At 46.5% G+C, this 19,900-nt stretch overlaps 1 protein-coding gene across 12 annotated transcripts in view; it reads left to right on the plus strand.

Annotated features, from left to right (window-relative positions):
* ADGRB2 (adhesion G protein-coupled receptor B2) overlaps positions 1-19,900 on the plus strand; it is a 1,170,899-nt gene that overhangs the window by 975,889 nt on the left and 175,110 nt on the right. The gene's annotated exons all lie outside the window — the stretch shown is intronic.

Here is a 19,900-nt window from a genome sequence, read left to right on the forward strand (position 1 = left end):
GTAGTACTGTTCCTGCGGGCAGGAAACAGGAACTATTTGCTTGGGCTAAACATTGCATGGAAAAGGGTGATCAAAACGATGCATTTTTAACATTGTCTAATTTGCACGATTTTCCCGAGAAAAACGTTTTTATTGAAGGGCTGGGGATTCACTTAGGTGTAATGTGGGGTAGATTGCAGACTTCGGATCTCCCACAAGGAGTGAGAGATCTGAACGATCTAGCACTCTCGAGGGATACCGAACAGAAGGTACATGGGCATGTCGATAGACTATTCAAATTTAGACAGGATTTTGAAAGATTGCGAAATGAGGATGATGAAAACGATAGAATATATATGCAGAAACGGTTCCTTTCGTGCCGAAGATCAGCACCCGAGGAAGTACGAATTTGCACTAGAGATGCGGTCAGATGGATCTCGGATTCATCGATACCGCCGGATGAGGTATACGATACCTACAGTCAATATACGGTAGAAATGCAAAGGAAAGTAATTCAAGTGATGGTACAGCACTTGCAGGAAGAATGTATAAGAAAGAAGGTTGGTTGCCCCATAGAATTAATTGGTATTTGTAAAAGAGCTTTTTCGCCCGACACCTCTACAGCTGCCTTAGCGCTCGATTTGGCCTTATTACTCAGTAAGCGGTCGGAGGTCCCGGTATCTCAGTTGCCTATGAGAGAGGTCCCTCCGACCTTTGTCCCAAAAGTAGAAATCCCCGCCAACGCGGCGGCTGGTACTCCCGCGGTGGATATCCCAGCACACTATGTATCACAGTTTGTTCACGTCCCGTTCTCTCGACAGGAAGTGAACACGATCAGACAATCGGTACCAGATATTAGGAAGAACCCGACAGGGTTTTATAAGGAAATCGAATCCGTTTTGCAGTCTTCTGTGTTCACCTTAAGTGACATGGATTTATTGTTTCCAGTACTTTTGCCCGTCGATATATGGAAACAGATACGGACAGTAGATGATGTGCCGGGGTTAGGGGATACATGGGTAAATCTAACTAGACTAGATGGGGAACGACCAGCTGGTGAGAAACCACCCCAGGTAATACTCACTTTACCCGATAGAATAGTTGCCAAATTAAAAACTATAATTCCAGAAAAAAGGATTATTTGGGACAAGCTTACTGCCTGTGTCCAAGGGAAAACCGAAGGTACCACCGAGTTCTTTAATAGGTTTGAACAAGTATTCTCCGACTTTAGTGGACAGGATTTGGGTACCGAGTCGGGGAAGAGGTTGTTTGTGGACAAATTCGTGCGTGGATTGTTGCCTGACATCCAGTCACAGATTATGTCCTCGGAGAGCGCTTGGCAGGCAAAATCTCAGTCAGAGGTTTTGCACATGGCTCAGTATTATGAGAATCGGGTTAATAACGAAAAAGAGAAAATCGAAAAAAGAAGGGGTGACCTGAAAACTAAGGTATTATTGCAACAAATAGTTAGAAACCCTAGAGGAGGTACGACGCAAACTAGAGGTCAGTACATTCCGAGAGGAAATACTCCTCCAAACATTAATCAGTGTGCTTATTGCCGCCAGGAAGGTCACTGGCGAGCACAATGCCCTGCCCTCAGTCAGAGGTCAGGAGGCACATTTGGAGGTATGGGTAGGCGACCACGGGGCCGCCCTGGAGCAGGGGGCCCTGATAGGGGTCAGCTTCTACGAAATCCCCAGCAACCTTTTTCACAGGAAAATCAGACTCCGAGTATGGACTCGAGAAATATATTTGATCACCCTTCTGCCGTCTATCTTTCTGAGGAACTTCCCTTTGATGAAGTTCTGCCTTACTAGGATTGCCCGAAGCAGCGTTTGGAACCACGACCTATTCCTGTTATTCAGAAGGGCCCCTATGTTGAACTGTTGGTAGGGAATAGGAAACACCAATTCTTGATCGATACTGGAGCACAGAAGTGCTCCATTGACCATTCTCGGGTTCCAAACATTCCCCTGTCAGGGCAATCAAATGTTTCTATAGGGTTTTCTGGCATACCAACTGTTTGTCCGGTTTCTGTGCCGGTGTCTGTCTCTTTGGGTCCTTTTACTGACCAGTGCCCTTTTCTTCTTACTTCAAACTGTGGAGAAAATTTGCTGGGGTTGAATTTGTTGAAGAAACTGAATGCAGTGATTCATTGTTCCCCTGATGGAATAAGATTGACAGTTTCACCCCAGCAACCCTTTAACTCCCAATATTTGACCCGACCTCTACCTCCTGAATTTGATATTGTCCCAGAATGCTTGTGGGCAATAGACGACAATGATGTCGGGATTTTACACATTGACCCTGTAAGAATAGTATTAAAACATGGGGTCAAGCTACCGCGCATCCCGCAATATAAAATTTCGATCGAAGGCGAGCGCGCTTTGAAATGCATTGTCTCCGATTTTGTGCATCGTGGAGTGATCGAAGAGATTACAGGTAGTTTATGTAACAGCCCGATCTTATCGGTATATAAGAAAGGCGACAATGCAATTCCGTACCGGTTTATAATAGATCTTCGTGCTATTAACCGGGTAGTGGCTCCACAATTTCCAATCGTGCCTGATGTAACGACGATTTTAACAATGATCCCTGCTACGGCTACGCACTTTAGTGTCGTAGATCTAAAAAACGCCTTCTTTAGTATCCCGATACATGAAGAGAGCAGGTATTTGTTCGCGTTCACCTTGGGGGGACGCTCGTTTACATTCACAAGGGCGCCTCAAGGGTATACTGAAAGCCCTAGTATCTATAGTAGGGCTTTAAAAGAGCAGCTCGACACCCTTGAATTGCCACCTACTTGTACGCTGCTTCAATATGTAGATGATTTGCTCCTGGCCGCAGACTCTGAGGAAACTTGTAAAGAAGGCACTATATTGTTGCTTGTTCATTTAGCTGAAAATGGTCACAAAGCTTCTCTTAAAAAATTTCAATATTGTTGCCAGGAGGTTGCCTATTTAGGCTACCTCCTGTCAAAGGAGGGGAGAAGATTGACACCTGAACGAATCAAACACATTTCTGGCATGTCTGTCCCAAAAACGCAGAAGGAAGTCAGAGCCCTGATAGGGATGGCGTCCTACTGTAGAATGTGGATCCCTAACTTTGCCCTAGTGGTAAAACCGATGTTGGCTTTGACGAAGAAGGGCATTTCTCTGCCACTGCCATGGGAATCGGAACAACAACGATCATTTGAGCTTCTCAAAGCCGCGCTGTGTTCAGCACCGGTTCTGGGTACACCAAATTACGATAAGGCCTTTGTTTTGTTTGTGCATGAGTGTAATGGATGTGCTTTGTCTGTGTTAACACAGGAACATGGAGGGAAGAATAGGCCGTGCGGCTATTATTCCTCCGCCCTCGATCTTGTTGCATGCGCTTTGCCGCGATGTCTGCGCGCTGTTGCTGCTGCTGCTGCGTCTGTAAAACAGAGTGAGGGGATGGTTCTAGGCCACGATTTGGTTTTGATGGTACCTCACTCTGTCGATATTCTACTGAACAAAACTCAAACGCAACACCTTACTTCTGCCCGGTTGACCAGGTATGAATTAGTTCTATTTGCTCCTCATATCCAAATTAAAAGGTGTTGTGTTCTTAATCCGGCTGAACTTTTGCCTCTCCCGCAAACTATTGCTTGCGGTGATGATGGATCACATGACTGCCTATATGCTACCGAACAAGAAACGAAGGGCAGAATAGATCTCTCAGATATTTCTTTGGAAAATGCGGAAGGGGAGCTGTTTTGTGATGGCTCCTGCTTTAAACTTCCGAATGGCACATCCACAGCTGCTTATGCGGTTACGACCTTGAATAAGGTCATAGAGACTAAAAGGATTCCGCATAACTCTGCGCAGGCCGCAGAGATTATAGCATTGACCCGTGCTTGTGAACTCTCCCAAGGGCTTAGAGTTAATATTTATACGGATAGTCAGTACGCCTTTGGGGTGGCTCACAACTTCGGAAAATTGTGGTCGGAAAGAGGGTTTTTAACCTCACATGGGACCAAGATTCAGCATGGTCCCCTAATAGTACAGTTACTCTCGGCACTCTCACTCCCTAAACAGCTAGCGATTATGAAATGTGCAGCTCATCGAAAGGTCATAGACGATGTGGGCAAAGGAAATGCTTTTGCAGATTCAATAGCTAGACAAACAGCCACAGACCTTAGCACAGACATGTATATCACGAGGGAAGTGAGAGATGGTTGTATAATAGATGAAGGTATTGGGTCTGTACGGGATATTCAGACTGATGCCACTGTTGATGAATCTAGGAAGTGGGCTGAAGGCATGGGGAAATTGGATGACGAAGGGTGTTGGGTGGACGCATCTAACGGGAAATGGTTGCTTCCAGATTCCTATGTGATCGCAATGGTTACGATGGCACACGGCCCAACACATGTGTGTGCTCAACAGATTGTGAAAATACTGCAGCAGGTTTGGGTGAATGATAAGATTTTGGAAATAGCAAAAAGATATGTCCAGAATTGTATAATCTGCTTGCAGCATAATGTGGGTAAAGGGACAGTGGCTCCAAGGGGAAGTTTCGGACCTCCCTCTGTTCCCTTCGAAACCATTCACCTTGATTTTATTGAAATGGAGCGCTGTAACAACTTGAAATATGTTCTCATTATTATTTGTGCTTTTAGCAAATGGGTCGAAGCTTTCCCCGTCAAAGATGCCACCGCCATGACGACCGCAAAGATCTTGGTCAAAGAATATTTTCCTCGTTTTGGGCTCCCGAGGATAATCTGGTCGGACAATGGGCCCCACTTCATCGCAGCCGTAATGTTGCAAATATGTGTTGCCTTGGGAATAGAGAAACGTTTTCATTCAGCTAGGCACCCTCAAAGTGCGGGGTTGGTAGAAAGACACAATGGTATTCTAAAAAATAAACTTGCAAAAACATGTGCTGATACTAAATTGAAATGGCCAGATGCCTTACCTATTGTTTTGTTAGCAATGCGCACCACACCCCAGACTAGAACTGGGCTCTCTCCATTTGAAATAGTGATGGGAAGACCCGCCAATATTTGGGGTCTCCCTAAACCTAAAGCCCTGAGGGATGTGGAAAATGTATTATTCGTAGACTACTGTAACCAATTGACTAAAAATCTGTATTTCATTTACCACCAGGTGAATGCTGCCTTACCTGTACGGTTTACGGGCCCAGGACACGATATATTGCCGGGCAGCTGGGTCTTGGTCAAGGCCTACGAAAGGTCTTCCTGTCTCGCGCCTCGCTGGCGTGGACCCTACCAGGTCCTATTGGTCACCCGAACGGCAGTCCGAGTGGCGGGCAAGAAACATTGGATACATGCAACGCATCTGAAGAAGATTCCTCACCCGACGCCACACGCTACAGAAGAAACAGAACCCCTCGCTGATGCTACGATCTCTGATCTCGGAGTAGCAGTCAGCGCTGTGAGTGCATCGGAGAAGTCCTCTGAGCCCGAGGAGCTCGGGGAATCGTCCATCTTGTCTCCACACTCTTTTGATCAATCACTTCCGGAAAATCCTGTTTTGAGTTCCGCGACTTCCGTCGCCACTGACGCGACGCTCCCCTCAGGGAGCGACGATACTCTGCTTTTGGATTCAGCAAACTTGGGTACCATCAGGTACAATCTCCGATCACGGGAGAAGTTGTTGCACGACCGTCGTGCACCGGAAGGGAAGAAGTGATTGAAATACTGATATCTTTTTCCTTTTGTGAACAAAGGAGAAAAGGAGGGTTCTGTTGGCTAGGGTTGGGAAGGACTAAGAAGTCGCTCGGCCGAAGTGCCGCCAGCAAACGAACATTTGGGGCCGACAATCGGGACAAGCACGATGCCTGCCGCTTTCGCCACTGCTCCTCGTATCGAACTTTCTAACAAAGAGGTGACCAATTCGAACAATGGACAATGCTCCTGGGCCCTGAAAACGTACTGTTGTGTCTTTGTTTTTATAATTGTTAGTTTTGCAACTGCTGCCGTGGGACTATGGTACTTTGAAGACATTTATCCTTTGAAGCCTTTGTTACCGACCGAAATTGTACCAACTGTTTTGACTCCCTCTGTACACCTTCATACTCTGTCCCCTAGGGACTCTCGGCATAGACAGAAATATCATAATAACACCTTGATGATAGTGATGAATGCTACGCATGCAATATTTAATAAGAGCAATTGTTGGGTTTGCACGCACTTGCCACAACATGGGAACAAGGGACTGGGATGGTATATACATCCCTTACCTCTGACAACCTCCTGCTATGCTTCTCTTAGAGCACTTTTCTTTGGCCGATGGAATGATAGCATCTCAGGGAACTTCGATGGCACTAATTTGAACGAATTTGAGAGACGTGAATTGACTCCCCTGGGATGCTCGCTCTTCGCAAATAGGAGTAGACCTAACATCGCTTCTATTAGGCCGTCTGATAAACTTTCTTCTCCTTTTCAAAATCTAATATCTTTCAAGATGGCTCCGATAGGCAATAAGGATGCCATGCCTCCTTCTTATTCTATAAATCACAATCCTGATTCTGTCCCTTTCTGTGTACAGCGAAATGGCACTAGGCCAATGGGAGATTTTGAGCTTTGTGTAAATATTGTAAACTTGACTGGGGAAAATAGGCCTTTGTATGTAGGGGGACCCGTTTATTTTGTTTGTGGTAGTTTAGCTTTTCCCTGGTTGCCTAAAGATTGGCAGGGAACTTGTTACTTAGGGATATTATTACCAGGTGTGTTTATAGCTAGTACCTTAGAGGTATCTAAGGCTCGCCCACGGCGAGATAGCGATGGAGATACCCCCGGACAAGTGTTCGGGGATATAGCCAAATCAGTGGTCCCTTTCTGGGGACAAATAGCAAATTCGGAAAACATTAGGGGATTAGCGAGGGTATTGGAGAAAACGATCAACCGGACCACAGACATACTCTACAATATGACCTTAGAGCAAAAGGCGATAAGATTGGTAGCGTTACAAAATCGAATGGCATTAGATGTCATTTTAGCTGAACGAGGTGGAGTATGCAAATTAGTGGGGTCCGCTTGCTGTGTTTTCGTACCAGATTCTTCACCAACTATATTCAAAGCAATTCAGAATTTACACACTCTCAGTTCTGAAGTCCATATCCCTGTAGGAGACTGGAGCCTCAGTACTTGGTTTTGGGATTCTCTGCGATCTTGGGGGTGGAAGGTGCTTTCCGTTATTTTAGGTATTTTAGGGACTCTGTTATTCCTTTGTTGTTGTTTTCAATGCCTCCCAAGTATATGCGGAATGATGGGAGGATGTTGTGCTCAGGCAATGAGTGCAATAGGGCGCAAAACATACACCCCGAAGACAGCATCTAAAGAGTTCATGTTGCAAGAAGTTCTTGTGAACGACCTTATGGCTATTGATGTTTCGGACAATGATGCGGAACCTATAAAAGATAATGCCTTTAAGTATTTTCAAAAGTACTAGAGAAATTGTGTTTTAGCACTTGGCATAGGCCAAAAGGAGGGTCTGTGGAAATCGGTATAATATTGTGACCCCAATCGCATTGTTTAAATGTATGTTGGCCTACGCCAAGCTGTCTAAAAGTACACTGCGAACATAGGTTCCGCGGCAAGGTCTTGACCTCAATGTATTGTGTAAACCGCCATCTTGGATTTAGCCGCCATTTTAGGTATTCTTGCAGTGTGGAAGTCACCCCGAACCACAAAATGGAGGCCGAATGACATTGCAAGTAAAGACTTCGGCCATGGTGACCTCCGCACACGTGAATAAACAATATGTCCGCAAGCTATTTATTAGGGTCATGAACTAAGACCCTGTCCCCTGTTCAACCTCTTGTAAATCTGTAACTGTATCAGCGGAACTGATCTAAAACGTATGTTCGACCTGGCTACGAACCCTAGCCACAGTTCCAGGAATGATTAATCTGCAAGAGGGCTGGCCAATGCAGTACAAAACGTATAAAAGACAGAGCATCCAGATATTCGGTCTCTCCCACTTGCGGTACGAACCTTATCGTTGAAGGTTCGTATGTGAGTCAGAGAGCCGAATAGCTATTCGCATGTCGATTGACTTTGATACTTTGGTAAACTTTGAACTTTGAAATAAAACGTTTTATATGATCCTTTGCAACCTGTGTTGGTGTGTTTTCCATTTGGGCTTCCTGGCCTCATGTTAATTTTTATGTTTCCACAGTTCAGTATCCTATTCAGGATTCAATGGCCACTACAGGTTCAGTCTGCCATTCAGGATTCAATGGCGACTAGAGGCTCAGCCTCTCATTCAGGAATCAATGGCGACTGCAGGTTCAGTTTCCCCTTCAGGATTCAACTGCCACTACAGGTTCAGTCTGCCATTCAGGATTAAATGGCCACTGCAGGTTCAGTCTTCCATTCAGGATTCAATGGCAACTACAGGTTCATTCTCCTGTCAATGGTGACTGCAGGTTCAGTCTCCAATTCAGGATTCAGTGGCGACTACAGGTTCAGTCTCCCATCCAGGTTTCAATGGCGACTGCAGGTTGATTCTCCATTCAGTATTCAATGGCGACTACAGGTTCTGTCTCCCATTTAGGCTTCAATGGCCACTGCAGGTTCAGTCTTCCATTCAAGATTCAATGGCAACTACAGGTTCATTCTCCCATTCAAATTTCAATGGTGACTCCAGGTTCAGTCTCCTATTCAGGATTCAGTGGCGACTACAGGTTCAGTCTCCCATTCAGGTTTCAATGGCGACTGCAGATTGATTCTTCCATTCAGGATTCAATGGCAACCACAGGTTCAGTCTCCCATTCAGGATTCAATAGCGACTACAGATTCAGTCTCCCATTCAGGATTCAATAGCGACTACAGGTTCAGTCTCCCATTCAGGATTCAATGGTGACTGCAGGTTCAGTCTCCCATTCAAGGTTCAGTGGCGACTAAAAGGTTCAGTCTCCCATTCAGGATTCAATGGTGACTAAGTAGAGGTTCATTCTCCCATTCAGGTTTCAATGACGACTACAGATTTATTCTCCCATTCAGGATTCAATGGCGACTACAGTTTGAATCTCCCATTCAGGATCCAATGGTGGCTACAGGTTCAGTATCCCATTCAGGATTCAATGGCCACTACAGGTTCAGTCTGCCATTTTGGATTCAATGGCTACTACAGGTTCATTCTCCCATTCAAGTTTCAATGGAGACAGCAGGTTCAGTCTCCCATTCAGGATTCAGTAGCGACTACAGGTTCAGTCTCCCATATAGGATTCAATGGTGACTACAGATTGATTCTCCCATTCAGGATTCAATGGTGACTTCAGGTTCAGTCTCCCATTCAGGAGTCAATGGCTATTACAGGTTTAATCACCCATTCAGGATTCAATGATGACTGCAGGTTGTCTCCCATTTGGGATTCAATGGTCACTACAGGTTCAGTATCCCATTCAGGATTCAATGGCCACTACAGGTTCAGTCTGCCATTCAGGATTCAATGGCGACTAGAGGTTCAGCCTCCCATTCAGGATTCAATGGCCACTACAGATTCAGTCTCCCATTCAGGATTCGGTGGAGACTGCAGGTTCAGTCTCCCATTCAGGATTCAATGGCCACTACAGGTTCAGTCTCCGATTCAGGATTCAATGGCGACCACAGGTTCATTCTCCCATTCTGGATTTCATGGTGACTAAGTATAGGTTCAGTCTCCCATTCAGGATTTAATGGCGACTGCAGGTTCAGTCTCACATTCAGGATTCAGTGGCAACTACAGGTTCATTCTCCCTTTCAGGATTCAATGGCGACTACAGATTCCGTCTCCCATTCAGGATTCAGTGGAGACTGCAGGTTCACTCTCCCATTCTGGATTCAGTGGCGACTACAGGTTAATTCTCCCGTTCAGGATTCAATGGCGACTAGAGGTTCAGCCTCCCATTCAGGATTCAATGGCCACTGCAGGTTCAGTCTCCCCTTCAGGATTCAATGGCCACTACAGGTTCAGTCTCCCATTCAGGATTAAATGGCCACTGCAGGTTACGTCTTCCATTCAGGATTCAATGGCCACTACAGGTTCATTCTCTCATTCAAATTTCAATGGTGACTCTAGGTTCAGTCTCCAATTCAGGATTCAGTGGCGACTACAGGTTCAGTCTCCCATTCAGGTTTCAATGGCGACTGCAGATTGATTCTCCATTCAGGATTCAATGGCGACTACAGGTTCGGTCTCCCATTCAGGATTCAATAGCGACTACAGGTTCAGTCTCCCATTCAGGATTCAATAGAGGCACCAGGTTCAGTCTCCCATTCAGGATTCAATGGCGACTACAGATTGATTCTCAAATTCATGATTCAATGGCGGCTGCAGGTTCAGTCTTCCATTCAGGATTCATTGGCAACTACAGGTTCATTCTCCCATTCAAGTTTCAATGGTGACTGCAGGTTCAGTCTCCCATTCAGGATTCAGTGGCGACTACAGGTTTAGTCTCCTATTCGGGATTCAATGGCGACTGCCGGTTCAGTCTCCCATTCAGGTTTCAATAGCGACTGCAGATTGATTCTTCCATTCAGGATTCAATGGCAACTACAGGTTCAGTCTCCCATTCAGGATCCAATGGTGGCTACAGGTTCAGTATCCCATTCAGGATTCAATGGCCACTACAGGTTCAGTCTGCCATTTTGGATTCAATGGCTACTACAGGTTCATTCTCCCATTCAAGTTTCAATTGAGACAGCAGGTTCAGTCTCCCATTCAGGATTCAGTAGCGACTACAGGTTCAGTCTCCCATATAGGATTCAATGGTGACTACAGATTGATTCTCCCATTCAGGATTCAATGGTGACTTCAGGTTTAGTCTCCCATTCAGGATTCAATGGCTATTACAGGTTTAATCACCCATTCAGGATTCAATGATGACTGCAGGTTGTCTCCCATTTGGGATTCAATGGTCACTACAGGTTCAGTATCCCATTCAGGATTCAATGGCCACTACAGGTTCAGTCTCCCATTCAGGATTCGGTGGAGACTGCAGGTTCAGTCTCCCATTCAGGATTCAATGGCCACTACAGGTTCAGTCTCCGATTCAGGATTCAATGGCGACCACAGGTTCATTCTCCCATTCTGGATTTCATGGTGACTAAGTATAGGTTCAGTCTCCCATTCAGGATTCAGTGGCAACTACAGGTTCATTCTCCCTTTCAGGATTCAATGGCGACTACAGATTCAGTCTCCCATTCAGGATTCAGTGGAGACTGCAGGTTCACTCTCCCATTCTGGATTCAGTGGCGACTACAGGTTAATTCTCCCGTTCAGGATTCAATGGCCACTGCAGGTTCAGTCTCCCCTTCAGGATTCAATGGCCACTACAGGTTCAGTCTCCCATTCAGGATTAAATGGCCACTGCAGGTTCCGTCTTCCATTCAGGATTCAATGGCCACTACAGGTTCATTCTCTCATTCAAATTTCAATGGTGACTCTAGGTTCAGTCTCCAATTCAGGATTCAGTGGCGACTACAGGTTCAGTCTCCCATTCAGGTTTCAATGGCGACTGCAGATTGATTCTCCATTCAGGATTCAATGGCGACTACAGGTTCGGTCTCCCATTCAGGATTCAATAGCGACTACAGGTTCAGTCTCCCATTCAGGATTCAATAGAGGCACCAGGTTCAGTCTCCCATTCAGGATTCAATGGCGACTACAGATTGATTCTCACATTCATGATTCAATGGCGGCTGCAGGTTCAGTCTTCCATTCAGGATTCATTGGCAACTACAGGTTCATTCTCCCATTCAAGTTTCAATGGTGACTGCAGGTTCAGTCTCCCATTCAGGATTCAGTGGCGACTACAGGTTTAGTCTCCTATTCGGGATTCAATGGCGACTGCCGGTTCAGTCTCCCATTCAAGTTTCAATAGCGACTGCAGATTGATTCTTCCATTCAGGATTCAATGGCAACTACAGGTTCAGTCTCCCATTCAGGATCCAATGGTGGCTACAGGTTCAGTATCCCATTCAGGATTCAATGGCCACTACAGGTTCAGTCTGCCATTTTGGATTCAAGGGCTACTACAGGTTCATTATCCCATTCAAGTTTCAATGGAGGCAGCAGGTTCTGTCTCCCATTCAGGATTCAGTAGCGACTACAGGTTCAGTCTCCCATATAGGATTCAATGGTGACTACAGATTGATTCTCCCATTCAGGATTCAATGGTGACTTCAGGTTCAGTCTCCCATTCAGGATTCAATGGCTATTACAGGTTTAATCACCCATTCAGGATTCAATGATGACTGCAGGTTGTCTCCCATTTGGGATTCAATGGTCACTACAGGTTCAGTATCCCATTCAGGATTCAATGGCCACTACAGGTTCAGTCTGCCATTCAGGATTCAATGGCGACTAGAGGTTCAGCCTCCCATTCAGGATTCAATGGCAACTACAGGTTCAGTCTCCCAGTCAGGATTCAATGGCAACTACAGGTTCAGTCTCCCAGTCAGGATTCAATGGCGACTGCAGGTTCAGTCTCCCAGTCAGGATTCAATGGCAACTACAGGTTCAGTCTCCCAGTCAGGATTCAATGGCGACTGCAGGTTCAGTCTCCCATTCAGAATTCAATGGCAACTGCAGGTTCATTCTCCCGTTCAGTATTCAATGGTGACTGCAGGTTCAGTCTCCGATTCAGGATTCAATGGCCACTACAGGTTCAGTCTCCGATTCAGGATTCAATGGCGACCACAGGTTCATTCTCCCATTCTGGATTTCATGGTGACTAAGTATAGGTTCAGTCTCCCATTCAGGATTTAATGGCGACTGCAGGTTCAGTCTCACATTCAGGATTCAGTGGCAACTACAGGTTCATTCTCCCTTTCAGGATTCAATGGCGACTACAGATTGATTCTCCCATTCAGGATTCAATGGTGACAACATGTTCAGTCTCCCATTCAGGATTCAATAGCGACTGCAGGTTCATTCTCCCATTCAGAATTCAATGGTGACTGCAGGTTCACTCTCCCATTCTGGATTCAGTGGTGACTACAGGTTAATTCTCCCGTTCAGGATTCAATGGCGACTACAGGTTCAGTTTCCCATTCAGGATCACTAGTGACAAAGTACAGGTTCATTCTCCCATTCAGGATTCAATAGCGACTACAGGTGCACTCTCCCATTTAGAATTAAATGGCAACTGCAGGTTCATTCTCCCATTCAGGATTCAATGGCGACTGCAGGTTCAGTGGGGACTACAGGTTAATTCTCCCATTCAGGATTCACTGGTGACTACAGGTTCAGTCTTGCATTCTGGATTTAATGGCGATTACATACAGGTTCATTCTCCCATTCAGGATTCAATAGCGACTACAGGTGCACTCTCCATTTAGAATTCAATGGCAACTACAGGTTCAGTCTCCTATTCAGGATTCGATAGCGACTACAGGTTTAGTCTCCCATTCAGGATTCAGTGGTGACTACAGGTTCATTCTCCTGTTCAAGATTCAATGGTGGCTACAGGTTCATTCTCCCGTTCAGGATTCTTGGCGACTACAGATAGATTCTCCCATTCAGGATTCACTGGTGACTACAGGTTCAGTCTTGCATTCTGGATTTAATGGCGATTAGGTACAGGTTCATTCTTCCATTCAGGATTCAATGGCAACTGCAGGTTCAGTCTCCCATTCAGGATTCAATAGCGACTACAGGTTTAGTCTCCCATTCAGGATTCAGTGGTGACTACAGGTTCATTCTCCTGTTCAAGATTCAATGGTGGCTACAGGTTCATTCTCTCGTTCAGGATTCATGGCGACTACAGATAGATTCTCCCATTCAGGATTCAATGGTGACTAAGTACAGGTTCATTCTCCTTTTCAGGATTCAATGTTGACTTCAGGTTCACTCTCTCTTTCTGGATTCAATGGTGACTAAGTAGAGGTTTGTTCTCCCTTTCAGGATTCAACAGTGATTACAGGTTCAGATGTTCAGTTTCCCTTTCAGGATTCAATGGCAAATAAGTGCAGGTTCATTCCAACATTCAGGATTCAGTGGTGAGTAGGTACAGATTCTGTCTCCCATTCAGGATTCCCCAAATTGCCTGGATCATGAGAAGCTTATCTGTAATGACAGTGACTTCTCATGCCTTGTCTGAACTGCCAGCAGCTTCTTCAAGTTCAGTAATCCTCCTTCCTTCACCTCAAGAGTGTGACTGCCTGCCATCAGCTTTCCTCTCTCACATCCCTCTTGGGCCTGATTGGTAAGGACACTGTCTGCTTTTTGCCCAGTTTCTGATTGGTTAGGGCTTGGAGTCTATCACACCATTCCAATAATGCCTTGTTTTTACCACTGTCCCATGATGGAATTTGCAGGTGATCTGAAGGCCCAGTCAGACGTTTTAGATTTCCCATTCTTACATGTGCACTGTTCAGTCCCCAGTCTCCCGCCTATTTGATGTCCTGTCTCAACACATTGACTTTGGGCCTCATCACGTGTTGAGCGGTGTGCTAAAAATGTGGCGTAATAATTATGTTAATGATGTGTTATTTATATAGCGCCTTAATTCAAAGCTCTTTACAGAGCACATATTTACATACAATATCACCCAACCGAAATTGGTACTCATTTATTGACAATGGAAGGATGAAAGGCTGAGTTGGCCTTGCCAGGAATCGAACCTGTGACCTACAGATCACGCTCAGATCGCAGCAGCGAGCGCGCAACCCGCTGAGCTATCTTACCGGCATATATAAATATATAAATAGCGTTAACCGCCGCATTACCACACTGCCCAATTATGAGTTGGGCAGAAAACTAAAGATTCACCTCCACTTCTGAGCTGGAGGTAAATCTCTGGGCTTTCAGCCATTTTGAGTGCAGTTACTGCGACAGAATTACTGCTGCAGTTAGTGCGCCGGAAATGCCCCATTGAGTCCAGTGGACTCCATTTAAATGAGGAGTTACATCCCCACTTGAAATCCGGCGGTAATGCCCTCGGACCAAGTGACCGGTAATGCCCTCGGATTCCAGTGGACATACCACCGGGATACTGCCCAACTCATGATGAGGCCCTTGTTCCTGGATTGGCCAGATACTGAGAAGGAATTCCCATCCACAGAAGAGCGGGGGTCTCCTCGACGCCCCATGTTTGGTATTTTTAGGCTTTGAGGGTGCTGGGGTGTGCCCCCCCCCTTCTTCAATTTTGGTATCGAGGACTGAAAAAAATAAAGAAAAAAATAAACCGGGACCCTGCGGCATTGGATCCGACCTGCGTTCGAGGGACAGACCTAACGCTTCACGAGTGCAGGAGAGGCAGTGGTAAGTAGGGGGATGTAAAGGTGAATTGGGACATTGGTTTGGTTCGTTTGGCTATGGTAAAAACTTATTTGTGTCAAAATGACTACAGTCAATTGTGGCGTGAATAATAGGATCACAGCCAAAAAACCCAAATCCAAATGGATGAATCCCAGTCCTTGGCTCTTAAACGGTCAACACACTTCTTTCTTGTCTCCTTGATTTGCTTAATCTGGTAGTCTGTGGCTTTGCCTTTTGGCAACTGGTCAGTTGCTTCCTGCCTCAGATTCGGGAGGCCCCACATGCACCACATTTTAGGACTACAGCGTGGTGAAAAGCAAGGCGGGGTAGGACCCTGCAAAGCCTCAGAGCTTCCACTGGGTGAGTGGTAACGTGAGTCTCCATAGTTGCATAGCTGCATCAATCTGACAGGGAACGAGCACTCTTCCAACCGCCAACAGCAGGATGCAGGGTGCCATGCTCTGGCTCCTTGGTGACACGGCACCCTAGCCACGCTGCAACCCCTTAGAAACACTGGGCGAGTGTCTCGGCACGCCGTTATCCTCCAGGACTCAGGTCCTGCTGATCTCTCCTTGGCCTCTCTGGTCTAGACAATATCCCCAGCTCGCTCAGTCTTTGGAAAAAGACCATACTTTTTATAGTTGAGAAAATAGTCAGGTGTGAATGATAATTAGTGAATGCCTGACTCTGCCTGACTCCACCAGTAGGACAGTTTGAGTTCTTTCTATAGCCAGTTTCCCTTACACTCCCCATGTTGTTCCTATGGTAAATCTTCAGTGATCTTAGTTGCATCTTCCTCGTCTCAGTGTTTGTTGGAAATGGGGAGGGGGAGATTGGTGTGATTGAAAATACCCCATGAGGGCTGAGGGAAAGTGGGTTTGGCTATTGTTGGGAATGGGGGAATACTATGTCTCGCCCTTGGGTATTCTCCTCCCAACCCCCGTGACCCTCCACTCAGGTGATCCTCCCTCGCTTGTCCACCCTCAGGGTAGGGATCCAAAAGCAACGCCCTTCCTTGGCCACCTGATTGGAACATCCCGGGGAGTAGGTGGGAGAATACCGTCAGGTTTCTCACAAAATCCACAAGGAACTCTCGGCTGAGAGGCTCCACTGATCAGACAGCACTATCCATGTTGCTGTCAATGACGGGCTATTTCATCTGTGTTTCAGACAGCGAAGGGGGATACTTAATATGAGTGGCAATGTTGACACCATCCCGAAGGTTGACAGGCGCTTAGAACAGGTGGCTTCAATGCGACATTGTCTAGGGGGTAAATATGCCCTTCACCTCAAGGCTATCTGATTTCCAGCCCCTCCTGTGCTTCTGGAGGTCTCTGAACACGGTGGGCGCTGGGACTGTCTCCCTTCCTCGTTCCTGTTCATCGAGTGTGCGACGAGTCCAAGCAGACACCACAAATCCAGCCCGGGAGAAAAGCCGGCAGATGGGTTATTGTTGCCTAGCTAGGCCCATCCTGGCGTCCCCTGCTCCTGGGACGCACACTCCATTGACTGGCTCTGCTTTGTCTGCTCCCCTCTCTCCTGGGCCTCTTTCCCAAGCACAGTCCATTAATCATGCTCGCCACCACCCCCTCGCATGGCCTTTTTATCGCTTTACTCCAGTCTTCTCTCTAAACTCTTGCATTTCCTGCTCCTGTTGTCTTTGGCCCTCCCCTCTTCTTCTCTCTCCGCTAATCTTGTTTTCTCCCTCTGGCCGTGAAATTCAATTTCTTCTTGTCCTGTCTCCTCTGCTGAAATTGCTAATAACCAGAATATAATGAAAGCCCACGTCGATGGCATTTTCTCTGCACTTTACCCCGATTTTATTCGGTACAAATTACCTGCAGGAATGACAGGCGCCTTCAGCATGGCTGGGTGAGGTTTCTGTACTAGCACCTGGGCTCTATCCTAACCTGCTAATGCATTCCCTGGCCCAAACCAATGCCCTGCTCCATGGTGGCAATGAACCCAACATTCCCCCCCAAGCCCTACAGGCTCTGGCCAGAGTCGTCCCCTGAGAAGCAGCCTGGTGGACATTTGTATTTTATTGTATTTTATATAGCGCTTTTGACCAAAGCGTTTTAGAGAGAACAATTTGCAATACATAAAATAAGCAATGAAATTGAAGTTCAGAGTCAACCAGTAACAGGGAACAATTTCCAAAGAAGAATTTGCAGAGAACAATTAGCAATACATAAGATAGGCGGTGTTAAATGGAAGATTAAAATCAGCTAGTAACGATCAAACAGATGACTGAAGTAGGTGCGTTTTTAAGGAAGAGCGGAATAAGGAATAGGAAGTATTGGAAGGAAGAGAGAGAGGGAGAAGTTGGAAGGATCGAAAACGGGATTGAGCACAAGGGGTGCGTAGGACAGTAAGCAGAAAAAGATCAACAGAGCGAAGAGAACGAGAGGGAGGATAGAAGGCGAGGAGACATGCAAGATAGATAGGGGCGAGTCCGTAGAGAGATTTGAAGTGATGTGGAAACCTCACTTACATGCAATGATGATTGTTTAATGAATGGGGTGTATGTAGGTCGCCTTGTGGAGTCCAGGTGGCTCTGCCGCCTTGGCGCAGGACATGCAGAGCAATTACCTGCTTCATAATGTCCTGCTGGCTATAAGATTCATAACACACGCTCTGGATTCTTGCCCCATCTGTCTCATGCCCAGGGGTGGCCTTGCACCTCCATGTCATTGGCATGTTATGGCCCCTGCCCCTCCTGCATGGCTTGCGGCCCCCGCCCCTCCTGCATGGCTTGCGGCCCTTGCCCCTCCTGCATGGCTTGCGGCCCCTGCCCCTCCTGCATGGCTTGCTGCCCCTGCCCCTCCTGCATGGCTTGCGGCCCCCGCCCCTCCTGCATGGCTTGCAGCAAGCGCTTTAAATTGCTTATTCTTTTCGTGCTGTGCAAACTGGGCTTAATGGCCTGATCGTTCCTTGTTTCTGTCTTGTTTTTTTTATTTTCCTTCCTCTTTTGTCTCTCCTGTCATTCATTTTCTTCCCATCTTCATTTTTTTTCCTCTTTATTGCTCTTTATTTCTCATCCTTTCCATTACTTTTATCTTCTTCTCTATCGTTTCTTCTTTCCTGAGTGTGATTAATGAATATGTCGACCTGTTTCCCAGTCTGAGTCTGTGACCCCCCAACCCCTCCCACCGCTTCAGATTTTTTTTCAGCTACACTTAGCTTGTTTGGACCAGACATTAAACACAAACCCCTGCCTAGCCCGTTCAACGCTTCCACTGTGTTATGAATGTGGGTGGAAGGAGCTTTGGAAAGGTCTGAGTTGGACCATAGTGGATGACCAGATGCCAGGCTCAGACGTTTAGCAAGCACGTATAAGGGGCATGTAGTGAGTTCCACTTCCTAAAAGGTGCACAGTGACGCAAAAAACCCCTTCTGTGCAAAAGGAGCAAGTGCCTTTAGTGAGTCTGAAAGTCTTGATATAGTTTTCAGAAGAGGGCAAAGTTAACATGCGGACCCTGCAGCTATTTTCATTTCTACTCCCTGCATCCTGGGCCCTGCACTTCAGCTTCCTGGAGGTGATGTCACAATTTCATCTCAACCAGTCAATGTTTCTGCCAATGTTTTTCCCTGATCCTGCGTTGCTCTGACTTTGGAGTGAATATTCCAACAGCTGGATGAAAAGGGCTATGAACTTCATTTGCCTTTCAAAGCCAGTCAGAGCATTTAGCAAGTAGATCCTGTCCAGGTGGAGCGCCCAGTGCAGTGCAGGGTGCCATTAGGTGTGAAGGAGACTGACGATTATTCTCCTTCAATATATAATGAAGGACTTTGCTCTCTCGCATCACAGGCTGAGTTAGTACCCGGCGCACCAAACTTTCATTGCAATCTAAGCAACGATTGGTGCTTTTCTGAGCCTAACCTTATGGCAAGCCTGGTCACGTTGTGCCCCATCTTCATCTATCATTTTTTTGCTTACCTTTTATTTCCCTTTGGTATAATGGCCACCACGCAAGGGGAAAAGGGGCTACTTGTAGTCCCTTCTCCCCTTTCATGGAGGCCAGTTTCTTTGTTTACTATTGCCGCCACAGAAAGAGAAAATGGACTACGTTTTCCTGTCCACGGCGGCCATTTATAGAACTTTTTTTCCCCCAGTCTAATGGCAATACTGTACTGATGGCAATTAACTCCTCGCCTGTGGGCCATTGCTTCTCTCAAACTTAAGCAGATCCACTTCTGGTTCCGGAAGCAACTCAAGACCTTGCTTTTTGTTTCTGCTTTCTCTCGTCCACTCCTCTGCTGATGCACCTGACTGCTCCACACACTGGTCACCTGGTCACACTCTGAACTCTGGTCCAGGCTCCAGCATGTTCAGTTGCCCTGGCACTGCCTCCGGGCTCGCCAGCGCTTAAGGGTCTGTATCTGCAACCCTACAGTCACTTCTCTCTGCACTTATGAGCCACCCGCTGGCTGCACTTCCCCCTTCCACTCCCCCTTGGCACTGCTCCCCTTCCCTCTTCCCCGCACTTGCGTGATCTGAATGACACAAGGCCTAGTAGGATCGTTATTTTGTCCTCCCTTGTTTCCCCCTACTTGTCTTGTCGCACCTAGAAACACTTTTATACAGGCGCATTATAAATGCCACATCATATACTATATATCATAAGGTAATACCGCCGGGGCCTTCGTTAAGGCCCTCTCTACCCTCCGGCCTGTAACTATAG

This window comes from Ambystoma mexicanum, chromosome 11 (assembly GCF_040938575.1).
Source record: "Ambystoma mexicanum isolate Mex_15411 chromosome 11, UKY_AmexF1_1, whole genome shotgun sequence".
NCBI lineage: Eukaryota > Metazoa > Chordata > Amphibia > Caudata > Ambystomatidae > Ambystoma > Ambystoma mexicanum.